The sequence below is a fragment of the Mastigoproctus giganteus genome, chromosome 9 (genome assembly GCF_048544385.1).
Source record: "Mastigoproctus giganteus isolate SK-2022 chromosome 9, ASM4854438v1, whole genome shotgun sequence".
Taxonomy (NCBI): Eukaryota; Metazoa; Arthropoda; class Arachnida; order Uropygi; family Thelyphonidae; genus Mastigoproctus; species Mastigoproctus giganteus.
Genome location: NC_143583.1, coordinates 100,309,277 through 100,319,230, shown reverse-complemented (window position 1 = coordinate 100,319,230; position 9,954 = coordinate 100,309,277).

The window sequence follows — 9,954 nt, the reverse complement described above, 5'->3', positions numbered from 1 at the left end:
ATATCATATTTAGTAGTCATGGGCTTGAACCCCGGTCCACTCAAGGAACGCATGCTATGCACTCGCTCCTGACCACTGGGCTATGTCAGGCCATATTTTACCATAATTTTTTTCCAGGCCATAATAATTTTTACCAGGCCATAATTTAACACAATTCAAATCAATTTAAAACAATTAAAAATTTGTTTAATTTGATTTTTAATTGTTTTAAATTGTGTTAAATTGATTATTTAATTATTTATAATTTACTCTAATGTACCGGTAAGTTGTCGATTTTTTCGTTTTTTCCATTTTAATTTCTGGAGGGTATCATACGGAAGTGTTCTACGTACTATATTGAGGTAAACTCCTCTTATTATTTTACTAATATTATTATCAACGTAGAACATATTGAGTATTACAGCTCTGATTCATACTATCTAATTAGTACCTCTATATAAAGAATAAAATTATTATATAGGTATACAGGTGACCCTTGCTTAACGCTGATAATTCGTTCCTGAAAAACAGAGCGCTAAGTGAATCCGCACTAAGCGAGCTCTGCATTCCCATAAGATAACATATGTATTTGTAAGTTGCGGTCGGTGCCATAGGATATTTCCTAATCAATAATAAACGGTAGTGAAAAGATGCACAAATGTCAGTCAAAATATTTAATATTCAAATATTTGTACATATAAAATATTCTGCATTACATACGTACATAATTATGTGATAACTATTTACGTATCAAAATTAAACTTAAAATTCCAATTAAAATCATGAATTTAATTGATCTAAATTGATTTTAATTGATTTAATTTAATTGATGAATTTAATCATGAAAAATGTGTTGATTTTGGGTTGAACTTTGGCCCTCTTCTAAATAAACTAAAAGGGGTATTAATTTTAAATCCCCCGCAGCATTACCACTCAACAATAAAGTCACCCGGCATGTTTTTTGCTTCTTTCAATATGAAATTTCTTTTAGGCATTCGTTTCCACAAAAGTCCTGCTTCATCTATGTTATAAACTTGTTGAGAAGTATAACACACAATACCCCTCTTCAATAATTTTAACAAGTTCTTTTTTGAAAGTTTCGGCTCCTTGATCTGCACTTGTGGCTTCTCCCTAGATTTTAAATCTATTCAACCAGCCCTTACCAGTTTTAAATGGTTCCACTTTTTTTTTTTTTATTTTAGGTGAGTTTTCTTTAGATCATCATATTGGCTAATCTCTCTCTCTCTTTTTTTTTTTTTTTTTAATTTAACTTAACTGAATTCTGCATTGGACTTTATCTTCAATAAAATTAGTTAAAAAGTCTTTTCCATTTCAATCCTAATAGCCGGCCTAGCCCTAGTTGCTTGCAGTGGAACAGCTATCTTTCCCGCTGCTAAAATTAATTCTTTATTTTTTATAATTGTTCTTACAGTTAAACTTGCAAGTCCTAAATTATGGCACACATCCGCTTGTCTTTGACCAGAATCGATTTGCTTCAAAAGTTTAAAAAGGCTTCAAAAGGCTTAAGTTTTGCAAATTACAGAGTCTGGAGACGAGGCACCGGCGAGGTGATCTGATAGAGGTGTATAAGGCTTTGAATGGTTGAAGATGAAGAATGCCAAGATGAAGAATGCCAATGGGATTCTTCATCTTGCTCAGAATAATCACCTCAGAGGGCATAAATTCAAATTGAGGAAGGACGGATGTCGGATAGATGTGCGGAAATTTGCCTTTGGCCAGCGGGTGGTTGGTTGGTGGAACCGACTTCCATCACTTGTTGTTGAAGTTGATAGCCTAAACAAATTTAAAGCTCAACTGGACAGGTATTTCGAACGAACAGAGGGGTGAAATGGGAGTGGTTTTTTTTTTGGCTGATGCTGAATAAGCTTGCTTTCTTGCATCATATGCCTCTACTAATGCTAATGCTAATGCTAAACGCTTAATTTAATTTTCAAATTCAGTCTTTTTCTTACATTCATAGTCTTCATACTGTGCCCAGACGTTGCTTTTTCATTCTTATTGGCCATTATTAACTCTTTGAAAATGTAACTGCATTCGTTGCATTAATTACGATACAATGTTCAAGTAAACTGTCCGTGACACATGTCTAATACTGTACTGAGTGATGACTAGACTTCCGATAAATGCATATAGCGCAAATATTAGAAGCAATATACTTGATCATTTTTTAAAATGTTGATCTCGGAACTACGTAACAAGCCACTGTACTGCAATTAAATTAGCATGTGAGAAATTTCACTGAGCGTGGGAAAATTTCTCAAGTCGGCGTGGGAAAAAACATTTTAATGCTGTTTTGCTATTCATTTTCAAGCTATCGACTCTATCAAATGAAACGATTTCGTTAAATATGCCAAAAATGCAATCTGTAAAAGAGCGTTATAGTGATCTGTGACAGCGTTATAGTCAGATACGGGTTATAAGCGAATCAGTGTAAAGCAAACCGCATTATAACGGGGGCCTGCTGTATATTAAAAGGTCGAAAAACCACTGTGTTAGGTATTTCTTTTCGCTTAGGGGTGCCGTGAAAAAACTACTGGGACACTAAGGGCGCAGTGAATCTAGAAACTTTGGGAACCTCTGGGTTAACTGTTGATGACGCATGAGGAATGACATTCACACGAGGAATTCTTTAGGGAAGGGGATGCCAGAAGTTTATCAAACTGTAACAAGGAGCTAAACGACTTTGTGATAACTGAAAGGAAAGTGGAGGAGAATTTGTTGAGAATGACGAGAATGACATAAAAAGGCATCTGGGGCAGATGGAATCTAGCCAATTATATTAAGGGAGGCAGCAAATGTAAGGTAAGCAAACTCTTAGCTATAATTATGAGAGCATCCTTGGATTCAGGCGAGGTTCCTATGGACTGGAGAAGTGCAAATATATCCCCAATTCAAAAAGGGGGATCAAAAGGCGACATGAGTAAATACAGACCTGTTAGCTTAATGTCTGTTTCAGGGAAAATAATGGAATCACTGGTTAAAGAAGTAATGCAGTACCAGTTGGACAGACAAACAATTATACTGCAATCACAGTGTGGATTTGTCAAGGGGCAGGTCTTGTCTAACCAATCTGGTAGGTTACTATGATGCAGTGACCAAGGAAATGGATGCAAAAATTAATTAAAAGTATTACACCATCGAGGTTAATTATGAGAGCATCTTTGGACTCAGGGAAGATTCCTTCGGATTGGAAAAGTGCCAATGTATCGCCAATACATAAAAGCATTTCTAGGAGTGAAATTGGTAATTACAGACCAGTTAGTCTGACTTCAGTGGTAGGAAAATCTTAGAGGCAGTGATTAAGAGTGAAATCCAGGGACATTTAGATAGATATGGCATTCTGAAGGACACACACAACATGGCTTTATTAAGAGTAAATCATGCTTAACTAACTTAGTAGGCTATTTTGACACAGTTACTCACAAGCTAGTTTTAGAGAATAATTTCAACATAGTTTATTTGGATTTTAGCACAGAATTTGACTCAGTACCTCATGAGAGTTTACTGTATAAGCTTGAACAGGTTGTGATTATTGGTAAGGTTCTCAGATGGATTGATGGGTGGCTGAGGGACAGATGGTTGTGATTAATGGATATTCTTCAGATTGCTGTAACATCAGGAGTGGACTCCTTCAAGGATCAGTTGTTGGCCCGCCGTTGTATTTCATTTTCATAAACGATATCAATGAAGGAATAGACAGTGTGATGTTGAAAATTGTAGATAACATAGATTGGCAGAGTTGTTAATGATCAGTGCCAAGCAGTTTGAGTCATCCTGAAGCACTCTTAAGGATGACTTGTTTGTTATTTGGATTTTAGGAGCATTAGCAACTAAGGCCATATTGCTCCGGGGATATGCGGTGGTCATTCCTTGATCTTTCCGCATCCTCCGTATTTGGTGGGCATGGGCTCAAACCCCGGTCTAATCAAGAAGTATGTGATACGCACTGCTGTTCCTGCCCACCTGGCTATGGAGGCGCCGGGGATGACTTGAACAGACTTCAAAGATGGTCAGAGAAGTGGCAGTTATGTTTTAACGCTGCTAAATGCAAGGTCTCACTCTTGGGGAATAGCAACCCAGAAATAAATTATATACTTGGTGGGGTTGAATTAAAAACGTTGGAGGAGGAAAAGGATCTGGAAGTTGCAATATGGATAGATATGAAGTTTTCTGAACAGTGTAAATGGGCAGCCAAGAAAGCCCATGGTGTCCTATCAATGATTTATCGAACGCTATCCTGTACAGATAGGGAGGTAATAATCCCACTATACAAAGCAATTGTAAGATCACATTTGGAATACTGTCAAGTATGGAGACTTCATTGGAAAAAGACACAGCTTCTTGAACGGGCCAAAAGATGGGCAACTCAAATGTTGAGATCAGCAGGACGGCCATATGGCGAAAAATTCTGATTATGTGGACTGCAGAGCTTAGCAACCAGGCACCTCAGAGGTGACTTGATTGAGGTTTATGAGGCTCTGAGAGGGATTAGTAGAATGAATGAAGGTGGAATTCTCAATGTTCTAAAGAATTCCAGAACTAGGGGCCATAAATTCGAATTACAGGGCTTGAGGTTTAATTAGATTGTGGGAGGTTTTCTTTTAGCCAGTGAGTCATTGATAGCTGGAACAAGTTGCCCTCACAGGTAGTTGGGGCTGACAGTTTGAATAAATTCAAAGGTCAACTGGATACGTAACTGTGTGATGAGGAAAGCACATAGTTTGTGTTTTCTTATCTACTTGGTTTTCTTTGGTATTTATTTTGCCAGTGCAGCAAAAACCTGTGGCTTCATTGCACTATAAGGTGAATAGTATTACTACTAGAACAGGGTATGTCTGACAGGAGCAAAAGTAGATGATGTAGAGCAGCTATCATCTTTTAAGGGCACAAAATGTGATACTATTGTACACACATTGGCACAAATGACATTAGGAGTAGGACATATAAGGACTTACTTAAGAAGTGCAGGGCAATGGTGAGAAAAAGTTGAGTTATGGTTAAATTTTAAAGTATCTGCGATTCTGCCCAGACATTAAACCTGAAGAGATTGTGCCTTGCACAATCTCGTCAGATTTAATTTTCCTTAGCATAGTCTGTGCACATTAACAGGAGAGACTACTTCTACAGGGATGGGATAAACTTAAACAGAAAGGGTGTAAAAATATTTAATGATGCTTTCGAAGCAATGCTAGGTGAGTCAGAAAACTGCTAGTTTGTGAGGATACAGAGACTAATAGATTAACAATAGCTGCAGGGAGAGGTGAAAGTGATTCTTGCACTGTCTCTACTGGAACGTGCAGCAGCCGGGAAAGCAGGGTACTGTGGATTTCAAGGCCTGTAGTGGGTCATCATGGACCAAGTAAATACACAGGCTGTGTTATGGGACTAAGAGCAAGCTCAGGTGCATTTAATATGCTAAAAGCATAGTAAATAAATTTGATGAATTTGAAGTGTTTGTCAAGTCACCAAATACAGACACTGTGGAGATATCAGAGACATGGTGTCACTCAGATATAAGGGATGCAGAATTTGAATATGGGGTGTACAATGTATACAGAAAGGACAGAAGGTGGGAAGGGGTTATGCACTTAGTTAAGAAGCACATAAAATCTAAGGAAGTGCATCCAGTTAACATGGGTAGCCAGTACAATGTTGAGTCAGTTTGGTGTGACATAAGCACTGGGAAAACAAAAATGAGAGTAGGAGTGTGTTATAGGCTGAATGATCGTGATGCGTATAATGAAAAACTATACAGAAAAGATATACAAGTAAATCAAGTAAATAAGGGGCAATTTTAACTTTCCAGATATAGTAGTAATAGCCATATAGTGCAAGGAAGTTAGAGGCTTTTGCTGCACTAGCAAATAAACAAACTGTCAGCCTCAAATACTTACCAAGACAACCTGTTCCAGCAATCAATGACTAGCTGGGTAAAAGAAGCCTTCCTACAATCTAGTGTAAACTTCTTCCCTTGCAATTTCAATGAATGCTCTGTGGTTCTGGAATTCTTTTTAACAGTGAAAATTCTACCTTCATTCACTTTACTAACCCATGTGAGAGCCTTAAAATCCTCAATCAGGTCACCACTGAGGCACTTGGTTGCCAAGCTCTGTAGCCTGCATAATTGGAGTCTTTTCTTGTATGGTTGCCTTTTTGCCGATCTTACCATGCAAGTTGCTCAATCTGTGAATCCTTTCAAGAAACACAGTCTTTTGTCAAATGAGGTCTCCGTATTTGAACACACTCCAGGTGTCATCTTACAATTGCCTTGTACAGTGGGATTATGACCCCCTCCATCTTTACAAGATAATGTTTGAAAAATCATTGATAGGACACCATGGGCTTTCCTGGCTGCCTAATTATACTGATCAGAAAACTTTTTATCTGTCCATATTATAACTCCCAGATCCCTTTCTTCCTCTTCTGTTTTTAAATTCATCCCTACCAAACATATTTATTTTTGGGTTGTTATTCCCAAAGTATAAGACCTTGCATTTTGTTGTATTAAAACAGAGAGCTGCCACTTTACTGACCATTCTTGCAACCTATTCCGGTCATCCTGAAGGAGCGTTGCTTTGTGCAGATTATTTACTACTCTAACAATCTTTACATCGTCTGAAAATTTTGACATCATGCTTTCTGTCTCTCTTTGTCAACGTCATTAATGAAAATCAGAAATAATAGTGGTCTAAGAACTGATCCCTGGGTAACCCCACGTCTGACTTTACACCAATCTGAAGAATATCCATTAATCAGAACCCTGCTGCAAGGTCTTCTGCCCTGCAGCCACCCAGCATTCCATCTTACAATTTTTCCAGTAATCACAACTACTCTAGCTTATAGAGTAAAACATGATTTTCCCTTAACAAAACCATACTGCGTGTTATTCAGAATGCCACATTTATCTAAATGTCCCTGGATTGTACTTTAACCATTGCCTCTAAGATTTTCCATACTACTTATTGGTCTGTAGTTACTGACTTCACTCTTTGAACCACCTTTATGTGTTAGTGATACATTGGCACTTCTTCAATCCAAAGAAATCCCTCCTGAGTCGAAAGATGTCCTCATAATTATTTTAAATGGTTCAATACACTGCCTTGCCGTAGTTCAATCCATCCACAACATTGGCTGGGTTGTCTAAGACTTTCCCACACCCAGTGCAAAAGGGTCCGATCTGGTTTGCTTTTTAATTCCTTGTATTCCCATAAATGAAAAATTCCTCGTCCCCATATTTTGGAGGGACAAGGAATTTTTCATCTAATTGACTGGCCAGCTCGGCATTCATCTATTTTGGCATCCTTCTCCTGCAATATTTTCTTAATGGTATGTATAGGTTCGTGGCTTCCGTGATTTTGTCTCTAAAAGTATTCCATAATTCAGCGTATTCATCTAATTAACAGATGCCACATAATGCATTTAACTGTTAAAGTCTACTGCTCTGAAATTAAAATCGCTGCCTTTACCTTTAACTACTGCAACTTTCTTCATCTTTCACTGACAATTGTGTGATCACTACCTGCCAATGGTTCCTGTATTTTAAGCCTTGTGATGTCATCTAATTTTTGATTAATGATGAGATCAAGAACATTTTCATCCCTAGTATTTTCTCTAACATGCTGGTACAAATAATAATCATCTAGTTTGCTTTAAATTTTTTTTTCCCCAAGGTGAGTTTCCCTCCCACTTATTCCAATTAATCTGGGGCGATTTAAGTCATCCATAATAAGACATTCATGCTTGCTTGCTCATTCCCTCTGCAAGTAGAGACTCATCACACTCTTCATCTTCTGGTCTATAGATTACCCCCACTCTCATTATACCTTTGCTACCAACTAACTCATCACACAGATTCTATGCTCGCAGACAACTTTACATCCAGCAAAAGCTCTTTTTACACTTAGACTGCTTTTGATAAGAGGCATGACACCACTACCCTTTATATCTTCCCTAAATACATTATACATATCATAGTGGAACTCATCATCCCCAATTACCAGGTAGTGTCACATTTCTGTTAGCTCTATTATGTCAGCATTAGTTGTCCTAAAACCGGGTGTTCAAATTCAGCCATTTTATTGAATAACACTCCTGACATTACTGCAAACACAGTTAAGACTCAGTATTCTTCTACAGTTTACTATCCTGACACACCTCATGAAGTTATTTAGGCTTGTTTCCCTATCTTTATCATTCCACTTATTTGAAACATTGCTACTCTCAGAAGATCTTGCCAGCATCAGTTGTTGAGGCACCAAACAAGAATTCTTGAGATGAGTGCAAGCATTATTTTGACCCTTATCACCAGATAAATGCATATCTATATCAACTAGCAATTTCTCTGAACCCTTGGGGTATCCTCAATGATACGGCAAAAATTCTTGCACTGCCTTTGTTCAAATGAATACCATCTCTACAAAATAGATTCCTTCTACCTACAAGTGCAGGCCACACTGATAAAAATTTCTCTCCTAGAGTTTTGCAAATTCCCTCAAGTTTTGAGTTAATCCACAATGCTTTCAGAATATAATCCAGCCTATCGTGTCTGGGCAGAATTGCAGACACATGCACATTCTGACCTAACTTGCAGCAGTTTTTCAGCCTGGTCCTATATTTATCCAACAAATGGTCAGGTCGTGTTCATTTAATACTGTTAGTAGCCTTAATGAATAATAATGCTTTCTTTACTCCCTTTAAAATCTGACAATCATTTGGTAACATCATCAACAATATTGACTGGAACTTGTGGGTTGATAACTTGCACATTAGCAAGACTTTTGGGAATTTATTGGATGACTGTTTTCTACAGCAGCACATTAGAGAGGCAGCAATACTCTTGATCTGATTATCAGCAGTGATACTTCATGCAATGAGAATATGCAGATAAAAACCACTAGGTGGCAATGATCACAGCATATTTATGTGGGATTTACTTAAACATGTAACTACCATGAAGGGTATAAGGGGAAAGATTTTTGCTTTTGTAAAAATGCAAAAATCCTGGTGCCATTGTTCTTTCAGTATTTATTAATTATATTGACAAAGATATCAGGTTTAATGTCTAAGTGTGCAGATGATAGAAAGGTTAGCAGGGTGGTTAATGACAATAATGAAAGTGTGATGCTGCAACAAGATCTACAAAAATTAGGTAGATGAATTGAGAAATAGCAATTTAAGTTTAACACTGACAATGCAAAGTACCATATGGGTAACAGTATTTCCAGAATAATGTATCTACACTCGGGGTAGTGGAAAATGAAAGGGACTTGTGGATAATTGTGCAGTCAGATATGAAGTTCTCTGAGCAGTGCAGGCTGCTAGGATAGCTCATGGGGTTTTGTCAGTGATATAAAGGATATCTGCTAGCAGAGGTAGCGAAGCAACATCCCATTGTATAATGCAATGGTCAGGTCAAATCTTGGGTACTGCATATAGGTTTGGAGGCTTCATTTTAGGAAGGATGTAGAGTTGCTGGAATGGATACAGCAAAGTGCAATGAGATTGGTGAGAGGAACAGAGTGCTCTTACCAAGAAAGGCTTCAGTTTTGGAATTTGCAGTGTCTGAAGACTAGGCTCCTGTGAGATGATCTGATTGAGGTGTATAAGGCTTTGAATGGCTTCAGCAAACTAAATGCTGATGGAATTCTTCCTCTTGCTCAGACTATACACGAGTGGGCATAAATTCAAACTGTGGAAGAATGGTTGCAAAATAGATATGCAGAAGTTTGCCTTCAGCCAAAGGGTTGGTTGATTGCTTGAACATGCTTCCATCCGTGTTCCATTCATGGAAGTGGATAGTTTGGAGATGGATAGGTGAAATGGATTTTTATTTTATTTTTTTTTTTTTGGATGATGCTTTATAAGTTTGCTTTCTTATGTCATTTGCCACAACGAATACTAAGTCAGGATAATAAAGGTTTAAATGTTTCAATGAAATTTCAATTTTTGCAAACA